General features: G+C 42.1%; 1 protein-coding gene across 5 annotated transcripts in view; it reads left to right on the forward strand.

Moving 5' to 3' along the window:
• The window catches only part of EGFL7 (EGF like domain multiple 7), a 349,370-nt gene that overhangs the window by 50,076 nt on the left and 284,237 nt on the right, over positions 1–15,057 (forward strand). Inside the window, exon 3 of one of the 5 annotated variants that reach the window (XR_012226623.1) lies at positions 10,932–11,006. The exons of the other annotated variants lie outside the window; for them this stretch is intronic. The gene's annotated coding sequence lies outside the window, so the exon portion shown is untranslated. The remainder of the gene's footprint in view (positions 1–10,931; positions 11,007–15,057) is intronic. 5 annotated transcript variants of the gene reach the window in all.

The raw sequence follows: 15,057 nt of genomic DNA on the forward strand, positions 1-15,057 counted from the left end.
TGCATTTAATGTTGTCTTGCGTTGAGCAGCTATGGACTAGGAGCATGAGACCTCTGACCCCACGACTGACATTGAAGGTGAAACAACACCTGGCTCTGTCTCTTTTGTGCACACACTTCAATCAGATGTTAGACACGAGGCAAGGGGTTATTTGCATTATCTCATTAAATTATTAAGACGTTGAGGGAGCCCTGTGCCACAACATGAGCAGCCTCTGCTGGTCTGAAACCGCCTGAACCTGCCGCTCCACCAGCAGGATTTCTAATTATTTCTGTCTAGGAAGGAACCTGTTGGTTTCTTGTGATTGTCAGATCTTTAGTCTTGTGCTCAGGCTGAGACAATAACCTAGAAAGTCAATGTCCAGAATCAGTGCAATTACCGTAATAATAACAGCAAATACATTGCTTAAAGTTCTCGGATCCAGTGCTTTTCACTTTTACTTTAGCTTTTTTGTTTATTTCTTATTCTCTTGTCTTTTTTTATACTTGCTTCCCATTTTTTTTGTCCTTTTTGGCATCTCTATTTTCTCTTTTATTCTCCTCTAGCTTTGTTAATTTGCTTTTTCTAGAAAATTTCCAGAACTAGCAAAGTTTAATGTTTTTAATATGACTGTTCTGTCCCTTTACAACATCAAATTTGTCGGTGCAATGTGCTGCCAACGCTGGTGATTTAATGGTGCACATAATCTGTCCAGCTCACGAGCATGTCTACGTTGCCCGTAGATTGGAAGCGTTCGGTCTTATGAAGCCTCACGTGCTAAATATTTGCCCGTGTAAATGTGCATCATCCGCTACCCCATAGCTATTAATCCCTTCACGACCAGTGATGTATACATACGTCAACGGTCGTGTCCCTGCCTTTGATATGAGCTCCACGTTGATCCCGCATTTTTCCCTGCACATGACCACTTATCTGATCAGCTGTCATGAGCATCTAACAGCCACAGGTGGATTCGCGATCCATGCGTGGCTGTTAACAAGATAATTGCCGCTGTCAACCTGAAGCGCGCTACAACAAAACGCCCAACAGTGCTCCTGTCATGTGATCGTGGGGCGCCAATGAGTTGTCATGACAGCCGGGAGTCTGTAAAAGACCATTGTGCCTGTTATTGTAAATCTCTTGTGAATGCTGGTGTTTGTAGGGGATTGTGATTTTTGCTACAAATAGCAGGGCTGAAGCACTGCTACCGTGTTTCCCCGATAGTAAGACACCCCCGATTGTAAGACGTATCGGGGGTTTCAGGGGGGTCGGCTAATATAAGCCGTACCCCGAAAGTAAGACATATGTATTGCCGCCTCCCTCTCATCTAGCTGCGCGCCGCCTCCTGCCCACGTCCGCACCGTCCCCCTCTCCATACGTCGCCGCGTCTGCCACCTCCCTCTGATCTTAATGAGCGCCGCCTCCTGCCCACTTCCGCGCCGCCCCCCCTCCATACGTCACCGCGTCTGCCGCCTCCGTCTGATCCAAATGAGCGCCGCCTCCTGCCCACTTCCGCGCCGCCCCCCCTCCATACGTCACCGCGCCGTCCCCTGCACTTGTCACTGCCGCCTCCTGCTTAAAATACGGTAATGTACACAGTATTAATCATACATCAGTAAAACATACACACTGGCATACTGGGGTATGATGATATCCCTGAGGATGATGACATGGTTGTCATGGAATAAATCTGTTTTATCTTCCAGTATTCCACTGTTCGTTCTTACCATTTTTCATTGTTTTACATGTTATGCAATGTTGTAACAAGACATTCTTGGCACTTCCTTTTATAAAACTGTTTTGTGGTGAATACAATACTGTTCAGGTTGTTAATAAATGTTAATTTTATGGTTAAAACAAAAAAATTCGACAATTTTTTTCCAATATAAGACATACCCCGAAAGTAAGACATAGTGGGGCTTTTGGGGATAAAAAGAAAGTAAGACACTGTCTTACTTTCGGGGAAACACGGTATGTGTATTACAGGCAGTTGAAGCTTCAAGTCTCCTAAGGGTACCATTGAAGCCAGTGGAAAAAAAAAGTTTTCAAAAAGATTAAAATAAAATGAAAAAAAGGTCATATCACCCCCCTTTTACTCCAATCAAAATAAATCCGTTAAAAGGTACATATACTTGTTATTGCTGCGCTCAGAAATGTTCTATCCTATTTATCAAAATATAAAGTAAATTAATCCGATTAGTATACAGCAAAACAAAACATCAAAATGCCAGAATTACGTTTTTTTGGCTGCTGCAACATTGCAATAAAATGTAATAATGGCCAATCAAAACATTGTATCTAACCCAAAATTGTATCAATAAAAACGACTGCTCAGCGCCACAAAATAAGCCCTCACCCAGCTCCAGATCCCAAAGAATGGAGACGCTACATATCTCGAAACAGTGACAAGTTTTTTAAATTCTTGGATTTTGTTTCATCCCTTAATAAAAAACCTATACATGTTTGATATCTGTGAACTCGTACTGACCTGGAGAATCATATTGCCATGTCAGTTTTAGCATTTATGAACATGGTAAATAAAAAAAAAAAAAAACTATTGTGGAATTGTACTTTTCCAACTTCACCACACTTGGAATTTTTTTCCCATATTCCAGTACACTATATGGTAAAATCAGTGGTGTCATTCAAAAGGACAATTTTTTTGTGGAAAAATAGAAAAGTTATTGCTCTGGGAAGAAGGGGAGCAAAAACAATCGGAAAATCGCTTCGGGGGTGAAGTGGTTAAGTACTTCATTCTGTTTTTTGCCCACAATATAATCTACAACATCCATCTCTTAAGAAAATTATTATTATTATTATTTTTTTTTTTACTTCAGAGCCTCCACCTTCTCCACAAATACAACTTTTCAGGGCTTTATTGCTGTATTGTGGATTTTTAAAGCCACGTTCCAGCCACATTACCCTACAACAGAAAAGCTGCCTGCAGGCTGTGTTTTTGGGTTCCGCTTTTTGAGGTACGTTACCGCAGCAGTGCCAAGATTACAATGAGCATTGTTCTTTGCCTTAACAGACGAATGTCTACCTTCAACAACCAATATTCACGCACAAGATGGTAATTATCCTATTTGGGGTGTCACCCTGTCCCGAGGGCATGCTGACAGATAATTTAATGTAATAATTGTAGGTGTTAGCCATATATACTAATGTTTGAGGCTTTAGGACATTAGAGTCCTCTCTGTGCCTCGTTCCCACGTTTTTTGTTCCAGGTTCTGCTCGCGTTCATACATCTGTTTTCATAATGTCTTTTACTAGGTTGTACTGATAAATCTGAGAAAGTCATTGTTTTTGTCCACCAGGAACAGGTCAGAGCATAAAAAGCTAAATGCTTGCACAGTGCATTTGCATTGAACATTTGGCGTCTGCACCTGTAAAGCTCCCAGCATGTATGTTTCGCATCCATAGGTGCCTGAATCCTTGCTAGAGGTGAATACACTGTCCATTTAGCCTCCAAAATATGCACAGTGCTTGGTATATGCTGAACATGGGGTATGAGTATGTTCACATTGCCAGTGTTTTTATGTAATTACACAGAAAACGTGAAATTTATTAGGACTCATATTTTTCTGGATTATTATTATTTATTTATATAGCACCATTGATTCCGTGGTGCTGTACATGAGAAGGGGTTACATACAATTTACAGATATCACTTAGAGTAAACAAACTAACAATAACAGACTGACAGACAGGGGAGAGGACCCTGCCCTTGCGTGCTTACATTCTACAGGATGATGGGGAAGTAGACAGTAGGTTGGGGATTTGCGAGAGCTCCAGTGTTGGTGAGGTGGTAGCTCCGATAGTGGTGAGGAGGCAGTGGGGTCATTGCAGGCTGTAAACTTTCTTGAAGAGGTGGGTTTTCAGGTTCTGTCTGAAGGATCCAAATGTGGTTGATAGTCGGATGTGTTGGGGCACAGAATTCCAGAGGATGGGGGATATTCGGGAGAAGTCTTGGTGAGTCGATTAGGTGAGGAGCGAATAAATGTGGAGGAAAGAAGGAGGTCTTGGGAGGACCAGAGATTACGTGAGGGAAGGTATCGGGATTTGATGCCAAAGGAGGAGAGGATCTGTAGTAGGAGGCAGTGGTCAACTGTGTCGAAAGCAGAGTACAGGTATAGACGGAGGTGTATAGAGTATTGTCCGTTAGCTTTGGCTGTAAGTAGGTCGTTAGTAATTTCTGTCAGGGCAGTCTCAGTCGAATGATAGGGATGGAAACCAGATTGTAGATTGTCAAAGAGCAAGTTAGATGAGAGGTGGTAGGAAAGTTCAGCGTGGACGTGCTGCTCCAGAAGTTTGGAAGCGAATGGGAGCAGCGATATTTGGTGATAGCTGGACATAGCGGTTGGGTTTAGGGTTGGCTTTTTAAGAATAGGCGTGATTGTGGAATGTTTGAAAGCAAAAGGGAAGGTACCAGAAGTTAGTGTTAGGTTGAAGAAGTGGGTTAGGGATGGGATAAGTGTGGTGGTGAGGTTGGGAAGGAGGTGGGATTGGATGAGGTCTAGTGCACAAGTGGTGTGGTGTGATTTGGAGAGGAGACAATTAAGCTCCCCTTTAGTGATGTTGGATAGGGTGGTTATGGGGAAGGGTATTGGTCTGGTATACAAAGGGGTTGTGGTGGTTGAACAATAAAGACTTGTTGTCACGATCCATTTTTGGATCTGTGTCAGTTTACACTTCTCAGATATAAACTCTTTTGCTTTCTGGCCATCGGGGGTTAATGTCAGTTTTTCCCCCCGATGGCCGCTGGTGTTACTACATGTTAGTTTGCTGGTGGTGACCACTCCCACCTTCCTATATAAGGTCACCTGGTGCATCAACTGACTGTTGGTTAGGACAGGTCATTTATTGATACCAACCGTGGTGAAGACTGGAGCTACCTGGTGCAGTTGTGGTTTAGCTTATCGGGAGCAGTGGTAGTTCTGCTGAAGAGAGGAGCTTTCTGGAGCATTGGTGATACTGCTGAAAGCTGAGTTCAGGAGCCTTACTCTGCTGATTGGAGCATTGGCAGCAGAGAAAGCTAAGTGTTGTTTTTTTAACCCTGTCTGTTGTATCTCCCCTTGGTGTTTTATTAGTGCAGCGGAGGCACCAGTGTCCGCACTTTCTAATTCCCTACTAAGGGATAGGTGCAAGGCAAGTGAGGGCTAAGGTATCCTGCTCGGCAACAGGTTGAAAGAACCTGTATAGGGACGCTAGTAAGAGCGGGGCACATTCTCGAGAGTGGAGGTGGTGTCCATTTCCCCGTTCCCTATTGCAGGGCCCACCATTGTAATTGTCTCCCCGGTGTCCCCTTGTTTGTCCAGTTGTTTGGTAACCGACCGATTGCTGGGTCGCGTCACACAGGGCCAGTCACATATCGTGACCCTTGCCTTGTTTGGTTGATCTTATTTTTGAATTGTGTGGCAAAGTCCTCAGCAGAGATGAGGGAGGTTGAAGGGGGCAGTGGTGGGCGGAGGAGGGAGTTAAAGGTTTTGAATAACTATTTGGGGTTGTAGGATAGGGAAGATACGAGGGTTGTGAAGTAGGCCTGTTTAGCAGAGGTGAGGGCATATTTGAAAGCGAGTGTTGCCTGTTTGAATGCAGTGAAATCATCTTGCAAATTTGTTTTCTTCCAATGTCGCTCTGCAACCCTAGACACTTGCTGAAGCTTTTTGGTGATGTTATTGTGCCAGAGTTGTCTTTATGATTCTGGATAACCCATGACTTTTTGCAGCGCAATAAAAAAGTTGCTGGTGTCAAGCACGACTCTCTGGTTGTACTGTGCAGAGCTCGACCACGACGTAGCGCCTAATATCGCAGTGCAAACTTGGCTTTGTTGTGTTGGGCAGTAAGTATGTCTCATGATGCACAGTAATTACCTACTGGTGTATCTGTAGTGTGACTTTCCCCATTCTGCCATATGAACAAATGTCAGATAACCTCTTTTACAAGGTAAATTGCCTGTATTAATAGTATTTCTATCCCTGACTAATACTTTCCAAGCTATTATTTCAGTTCTATTTGTGCTATTTATTTTTCATCAGGCACACTTCTGCCTCCTTTCACCCCATGCATTTTGATAAATGCAAATGACAGTAAAAGTCCATTTTTTCCAACTTCCCACTGATTCATGACCTTTTTGCTTTTTTGAGCATTTATAGAAAATGTACTAAAAATAAACTGTAAACTAAATTCTATTTATAAGCATGGAGTTCAGGAGGACAATGAGGGACCCAGATGTTCTCATGGTGAATGTGAAGTCGTCTCGCCCTCTCGAAGCAGCAGCGACATCCCATCACAAGACCTGCACCTCGGGATGTCAAGTTATCCAAATCACATTCTTCCATGGGAATCTGGCAAAACCTCCACCCTGCTGGAAGCCCCCCTACTTTTTCCCAAGGAGCCAGACTCCTACCACAGGGAAAAGTAAAGTAAACCAGCAGCTCTAAGACATTCTCTGCTCTTGACCTTGGCCTTGGGTGGATGAGCTTCCAGCTTTCCTGGGAAAACTCATGCCATGTGGCAAACATCTGTATTTGTCATGTAAACTGTAAATCCTCTTCAGGTAGAAACATCTAACCAGACACCTGACTTCTACTTCATTAGGGCACATTATCGTGTTGTGAGGGTCCCAGACCAAAAATCTCCTAAATCATTCATAAATATTCAGGTATAGGAATCCCAGCATAGTATCTGAAAGGAGGAAATTCTGCAGATTTTGCATCTATTACAAACCACAACCCCTACAAGCTTATTAAGGCAAAAAAAGGAGAAAACGAGTATCTAGTGCCAAGTAAATACATTTATTAATAATTTACAATAAATATTTTAAAATGTTTTACAGAATAGCACTGCCGAAACTGGAATAGGGGAAACGAAAATTAAACATATTATTAGCCAGTAGTAAAGGCCCAAGGTTACAATAGCCACTAAGTCTGAATGCAATTAGCATATATTCAAAAATAAAATTATTCAAATGTACAGTAGTCACATGAATCAAAAAGCTAAATTAAGCCAAAAGGGGCTATTTCTAGGCAAAAAAACTTTCAAGTAACTAGGTACATATGTACAAATGAAGTGCCATTGGTGCCGTACCGCCCCATTTACTTGTGGGTTAATGGTAGTGTAGTGACCCAGTCCAGAGTGTGTCTGTCCCTTTAAGTAATACTGAATTGTGAGTAACTTCTGTACACTACTGCTCACTCTCTAACTGGCCATCTACATTATTTGTGAGCTGTAATTCTCCATTTCTAGTCACCTTCATTTTAGATGCAATGCATTTCTCATTTGCTGTGTTCTGTTGCCATCTAATGGTGAAAGTGTACAATGACTGAATTATTGTTTTGTAAGGATCTGAGATGTGAATTCGGTCTCCTATTGGCCAACTCCTAGTCACATGGTCAATAGGAGGAGCTGTTTTCCAGGCAAGTCTAGAATGTTCTTTAGTCTGAGGAATGCTTTCAGGGAGAACAGAACACACACGTGGAGGAGGTTTTTACCTCAAGATCTCCTGCAGGTGTAAAAGCCTGAGTTCCCTCTAACCTGTGCAGACATCATTCTATTTCTGACAGGATTCACCACATCTAAAGTATTGCTGACAGGATTCACCACATGTAAAGTATTTCTGACTGGATTCACCACAGTTTCTACCTTCACCTATAAGTACTTGTGCACGTGGGTGGAGCTAACCCCAAGTACAGGTCTGTAACCTCTAATTGCTGCGTCTACCTCCCTCTGTAAAATACCAAAAGACATTGTCCAGTGCTCTTAAAGCTCCAGACCCCAATCACATCTCAGCATCTAAGTGTGATCTGTAATTGCCCTGGACTACCCATGAGAGACTGTTCCTTATTTGTATCAAGTTATAATTCCCATTACTGCTGATGTAAAAGCAACTGTTATCCCCGAGACCGGGGTTTGTCATAATTCCTTCGGCTGCGGACACCGTGTGGGGTGGATAGCAGGGAACGTTCGGCCTGGTCATTACAGTAGCAGCATATGGTCATAGGTGTATACATATGTAGAGATAAAGTTCTGAAAGTGCAAAGGCCACAGTGGGCATAAAGTGCGCAAAGTACAAAGGTAATGCATCAGCCAATTACTTACTGGCTATGTATAGTAGTGACGTCTCTAACCTGCCGCCGCTACGCGTGTTTCGAAGTGGCATTAGATACTCGTTTTCTCCTTTTTCTTGCCTTGATAAGCTTGTAGAGGTTGTGGTTTGTAATATTGTATATTGAGTTATGCCTTTATTGCCATTTACATAAGGTTTTCTTGGTCTTTAACATAGATTTTACATCTGTGTGGAAGGGGCCAATCTGAATTATTGTCGGATTACTTGAAGCCACATCACCAGCAGGATCTATTTCTCTCCAGTTTCTCTCCAGTGTAACTACACTTCCTCTGAATATTGAGACCTGGTGGTGGGAGTAGTAGTTTTGCCAGTGTTAGGGGAGTATCCGGTTCAAGACCGCCACTCAAAGCCTGACCACTGTACACTCTATTAATTCATCATGGTGTCTAAGGCCTCTTTCACACTTCAGTTTTTTATCTCAGTTAAAATCCGCCAAAAAGGCGGAAAAGCGGATCCGTTCCTAACTGATGTGAACGGATGCCACAGAAACCGTTTTTTGACGGATCCGCAGAATGAAGAATTTTAAAGGAACTGCTGGCGGGGAAAGGGGAAAGGGAGAGAGAGAGAGCGAGAGAGAGAATTTTTTCCTCTGCCAGAAAGGATTTCAGGGTTAATTTTCTCCCTGACTTCCTTTCTCCGGGCATGCGCACTGGAAAATGTGGATCCAACAACAAAAAAAACGTTGCAAGGTCCATCCAGGCATGCCGGCGGATGAAAAAAATTTGGCGGATCCTCACAAAAACAGATCCAACGGATGGCCAGTAATGCAACTCAATGGGGAAAAAATTGGATCCGCAAAAAAAAATGGCGGATACGTTTTTTTCAAAACCTGGCGGATTTTGACTGATGGTCAAAAACGGAAGCGTGAAAGAGGCCTTCGGCCAGACAGTGCTGAACACTGCGCACTTTCTGTTTATTAGGAGAATTGATCATTTTATAACCCAAGTAATATCTCATCGATTATAGTCCGTGACATAAGAAGTTACATTAATATGGATTTACACCTCATGAATTCATTGTATTTACTTAAGGGTATGTTCACATCATCTTTTTCAGGTAGCCAGTCTATTCTTCAAAAGGAAGATGCTTCTGTAATTTTCCTGGATCTTTGTAAACCTGAATTGTCTTTTTTTTTCTTACCTTTTTTTGGTTCCTGAATACTGTTTTTGACCACTGGCGGTTTTTCTATGCATTTTTTTTCAGCGATTTTGGGGTTTCTTTTTGTACTGACATTATCCAGATGTATTTTTTACCCATTCAACAATGAAGGAACTGCTAGCTGTTTTTAAAGCAAAAATGCTGATAAAATTATCAAAAATAAAGCCTGGACATCGTCTAAGCCTTCCCATTGACTTGTATTGTAATTATTTGTCATCTGCTTCTATAAATGTCTCTGCCAATGTTCTGTAATTCTGAGCAGAGGTTTTCCCATGCTCATTATTTACCTAAGTCCTTATGAAAGAGCCACATTGTACGATTTCTAGTATCAACTCTTTAAAAAAGAAAAAATTCTATTTACCGTCTGCCGCTTATCTGTGTTTGTTGGAGATAGGTGATGCTAGTGTTTGGTCATGGTAGGACCCATTGCCAGTGTACAAGGCCTTACGCTCAGATTTTATACTTATGGATTGTATTTAATAATTCTTGCATTTAGGAAATGGTCAGGTGCCTCTGAGCTGAAATTGGTTCTTGTTGGATTTACTTCAGAATTTTCTTCTTTGGGAGGGAGCACAGCATAGTTTTTTGTTTGGTCTCCTCATGTCTCTTCTGCTGCATCATGATGAAATCATGTCAATGATAACAAGCAAATAAGCCCTAGAATAATTATTTTTGTTGCATCATGAGAAACCGGATTAAGACAATTTCAGGTTTCAACCTGCTCACTGTTCTTCCCAAACTACTTTCCCATGAGTCTTCTACATTCATCATGACTAACTGAAAAAAATCCTGAATGTAAACACTAAATGCGGGGCTTGTCTACGTGATTCATAGACATGTGCGGCTGGTGCATAAATCGTTTAGCAGGTGCCGATTTCTAAGTGCATTAGAAGAGTAATTCTCCACATCTTAAGCTATTCTGATGGCTATTGTACGACAGTATGTGGTGTGCTGCATGGGATGCTTGGTAATGCCTGCTGCCATACAGGTATCATTCTGCTTTTTTTTTTTAGGTTCTTTATTGTGGATTGCAACCAGTGTTGAAATCCAGTAGTCCAGTACAGTACAATGCAAGTTAAAGAAGCAAACCCAGGAAATTATTTTTTGTTAAACTTGCTTAAATGTGTGTTGTGTAATGTAAGTGCAATCTCAGTCTTCCACTGTTTCATACAATGCTCAGATCCTCTTCTCACCCACGTGACCTCTACTGCGACTCACTGCATCACACTGCACTCGGTGTGTGAGCCAGAAGTGACCCTTACAGTGTAGGCTTACACACAGAGTCTATGGAGCCTGGTTCTGACGCTGCGTTGACTTGTAAAAGCCACAACACACATTTAGACAGGTTTAGCAAGTAAATTATTTTTTGTTTATGCTCCTGTATTATAATTTAAAAGAAAATACACTTAAAAGTGCTTCTTACTAAATTAGAATATCATCGAAAAGTTAATTTATTTTACTTCTTCAATACAAAAAGTGAAACTCATATATAGAGTCATTACAGAGTGATCTATTTCAAGTGTTTATTTCTGTTAATGTTGATTATTATGGATTACAGGCAATGAAAACCCAAGAGTCATTATCTCAGTAAATTAGAATAATTAACAAAAAACACCTAAAAAGGCTTCCTAAGCATTTAAAAAGGTCCCTTATTTTTTTTCCGTAGGCAGCACAATCATGGAGAAGCCTGCTGGCTTGACAGATGTCCAGAAGGCAGTCATTGACACACACCACAAGGAGGGTAAGCCACAAAAGGTCATTGCTAAAGAAGCTGGCTGTTCACAGAGTGCTGTATCCAAGCATATTAATGGAAAGTTGAGTGGAAGGAAAAAGTGTGGTAGAAAAAGGTGCACAAGCAACCGGGATAACCACAGCCTTGAAAGGATTGTTAAGAAAAGGCCATTCAAAAATTTGGGGGAGATTCACAAGGAGTGAACTGCTGCTGTAGTTATTGCTTCAAGAGCCACCACACACAGATGTGTCCAGGACATGGGCTACAAGTGTCGCATTCTTTGTGTCAAGCCACTCATGACCAATAGAAAATGCCAGAAGCATTTTACCTGGGCCAAGGAGAAAAAGAACTGGACTGTTGCTCAGTGGTCCAAGGTTTTGTTTTCAGATGAAAGTAAATTTTGCATTTCATTTGGAAGTCAAGGTGCCAGATTCTGGAGGAGGAGTGGAGAGGCACACAATCCAATCTGCTTGAGGTCTAGTGTGAAGTTACCGGCCTGGGAAGAGGTTGCGAACGAGGTAAAGATTAGTGATAGTGTCTCAGAGCAGCAACAACAGGAGGCTTGGAAATTAGTGCAGCGGAATACAGATATCTTCTCAGAACTGCCTGATCGGAAATCTATGATCCACGTGACATTGTCACTGAGCCTCAGTTAAGGGTGTGAATAAAACCATACCGTGTGCCAGAGGCCTGGAGGCAAGTCATCTCGGAAAAGGTAAAGAAGATGTTCCAGTTAGGAGTCATTAAGGAGTGGGTGGACTAGTACCATTGTACTGATTCCAAAACCGGACGGATCGTTACTCTTCTGTATCAATTTTCGGAAATTGAATGAGGCATCAAAACTTAACCTATTTCTAATGACCCGGGTGGATTAGCTAATTGAGGGACTGGAACGTAATTAACGACGCTCGATCTAACCAATGGTTACTGGCAGATGCCTCTGACAGACGGCTAAAAGAAAAGACCTCCTTGATTACCTCAGAGACTCTCCATCATGATGTCCTCTTCCTTTTGGGTTCCATGGGGCCCTGGCCACATTTCAAAGACTGATTGACGTGTTGTTAGACCCCCATCAGAAGTCTGTGTACTTGGATGATATCGTCACCTATAGAAGACTGGCATACCCACTTGTCCCAGGTGTAAGCAGTAGTAGAATCCCTCAGAGCCGCGAACCCCCAAAAAATGTGCAATAGGTTTTGTAGAAGCCCGGGATTTGTGGCAAATGATTGATCGTGGGATTATCAAACCCTAAGTAAAAAAAAATCAAAGCCATTCAAAATTGGCCCCAGCCTCTTACTGTAAAACAGGTGAGAGGGTTCCTCGGTATCACTGAATATTATAAATGGTTTATACCTAATTTTGCTGGGAGTTTGGCACCACTGACCGACTTACAGGGATGGAAATCAAACATGGTCTGGTGGAATCCTCAGACGGAAGACGCCTTCCAGTCCATCAAGTTGGTGCTGTGTGGACAGACCATCCTTATCAATCCCAACTTTTTGAACGGATTTATCTTGCAAACTGACTCCTCTGAGGTAGAGGTAGCAGTGGATCTGTCGCAAGGGGTGAACTGAGAAGAACATCTGGTCACCTACTTGAGTAGGAAACTTACCCCGGCAGAGAAAAATTATAGTGTAGTGGAGAAGGAATCCTTGGTCAGTAAGTGGGCCTTGAAGTCCCTACACTATTATTTTTTGGAACGACAGTTCCAGCTGATGACAGACCACTCATCCCTGATGTGGATTACAAATGCTAAGAAGAGTGCTTGAATCACCAGATGGATTCTGTCCTTGCAAAATTTTAGTTTTTTGGCAGAATATTGAGCTGTAAAGTTGCAAGGGAATGCAGATGCCCTGTCGTGGGCACCTTTCATGGTTACAGGTGTTTTTAACCTCACAAGCTTGAACAGAGGGGGTGGGATATATGAAGCAGTGAAGGGAATGATAGGTGAGGGCTGTTATTTATCCCTTCGAAGCATACTTAACTGCTGGAGTGTATTGTAATAACAACCACGGCTGTGGTTACCATGGAAAATAAAATTAAGTGTAGACTGGGTTAAGTTATTTGACCAAGTTAGTTTAGGAAAATATATCTTCGGCTTTTATTTTTGTAGAGATCTGTAGGATGGTAGTGGGACAGATCTGGGTCTTACAATTGGCCCATGGCTACGGTTTTAATTTCATGAAGATGCTGTGGTTGTATACCTATTATGTGCAGCTAACACAGGCCAGAGCCTGCGACGTAGCAACTTAGAACATTATGGAGATGCAAGTGCCAGCAGCACTGGACTTTATTTATGAATTCCCGGCTGCGATGAGTGATTTAATGTGTGCAATATTTGAACAATAAAGGACATTTACTTAACTTGCCTGAGTCACTGTCTCACTTAATTCACTGGCGGAAATGCCGCTGCCTTACAACCCTTTAAGGGACTGAGCTTTATGAATGAGGTTTCTAAAATTTCATTCACATGTTAGGCCTGTTTCACACATCCGTTTGTCACCATCAAAATCCGCCGATTTGCAAAAAACGGATCTTGGCGGATCCGTTTTTTTCCCCATTGACTTTCATTATCGGCAGATTTTGACTGAGGATCGTCCGTTGCATCCGTATTTCTGCGGATCCGTGAAAATTTTGGCGTCCACTGAGATCACCGAACGGATAATGCAACGTTATTTTGTTGTCCAGATCCATATTTTCCTCTTTTGCTACATGTTTAACCCTAAATCCAATCTGGCTGCTGGATAAAAAATCTCTCTCTCTCTCTCCTCCACTCACCGCCTCATCACCCGAGATCTCGCCTCATCTCCCGAGATCTCGGCTCATCGCCCGAGATCTCGCCTCCTCTGACCGCTACATCGCCGGTAGTCATTTTTTCTTTTCAGCCGCGGTTGCTTTAAAATTCCGAAATCGGCGGATCCTGGCGCACCAACGGTCCGGTTGCTCCCGTTGGTGTTTCATCGCCCACGGATCCGTTATCCGCCATTTTAGCGGCTGCCAACGCACAGGAAAAACCTAAGTGTGAAACAGGCCTTGGGCTTGTTCTTTGTATTTTTTATTTTACATTAGTTTATTACCAGCAAAATAGAATGTACATACTTGTATATATTATTAATACCCAAAATAGGATGTTCACACTCATATATATTATTAAACATAAAATAAAATGTGTACTCTTATATACATCCAAAATGACATATGTGTGACCTACGGAGCATTTGCAAAAGGACAATAAGTCGTGCACATTAAATCATTTGTACCATGTAGATCATAAAAGCCCTTATATTGTTACATAAGTAGTAAACCTATTAACAAATAAACAAGGAACATTGAGTATCATTCAATCTTGTACATGTTCAGAAAGGTACGTGTTGTGAGTTCATTTTTCCCTTCACCAGTGAGGTCTGATGAACTCCCTCTTCTGGCGAAGGAAGGTAGTGAGGCTGATTACCAAACAGCTGAGCAGGTAGATGATGACTGGGTCACAGGAACTGATGACTGGATATAAGGCAGCCGACGCCCTGCTGCCTTGCTGGTGATTTCCTGCTGGATTCTTGGAGACCAGTCTGATTTCTGCTTCTCAAAGCTAAGTTTTGCTCTGCCTTTTGTACACTTTAGTTCTGGTTTTGTTTGCCTTGTTTTTTGGAGTTCAGCCATCCCCGGCCGGGGGCGAGCTGAATTCCATTTTTGTCTCTGATCTGTTGATCTCTGGCTCTGTCTTCAGAATATACCTGAGTGCTGATATAGTCTATTTGAAGCCTAGCGACTTCAGGGCCTGTTTTTCCTATCAGTCTGTTGGTTCATTTTTGGATAGGGTTTTTGCGGATTGCAGACAGCAGCTTTTCTATCCTGTCCTATTTACAGTCATATGTAAAAGTTTGGGCACCCCTATTAATGTTAACCTTTTTTCTTTATAACAATTTTGGTTTTTGCAACAGCTATTTCAGTTTCATATATCTAATAACTGATGGACTCAGTTATATTTCTGGATTCAAATGAGGTTTATTGTACTAACAGAAAATGTGCAATCTGCATTTTAACAAAATTTGACTGGTGCAAA

This window comes from Dendrobates tinctorius, unplaced genomic scaffold, assembly GCF_039654945.1.
Source record: "Dendrobates tinctorius isolate UK_male_01 unplaced genomic scaffold, ASM3965494v1 ptg000013l, whole genome shotgun sequence".
NCBI classification, from domain to species: Eukaryota; Metazoa; Chordata; class Amphibia; order Anura; family Dendrobatidae; genus Dendrobates; species Dendrobates tinctorius.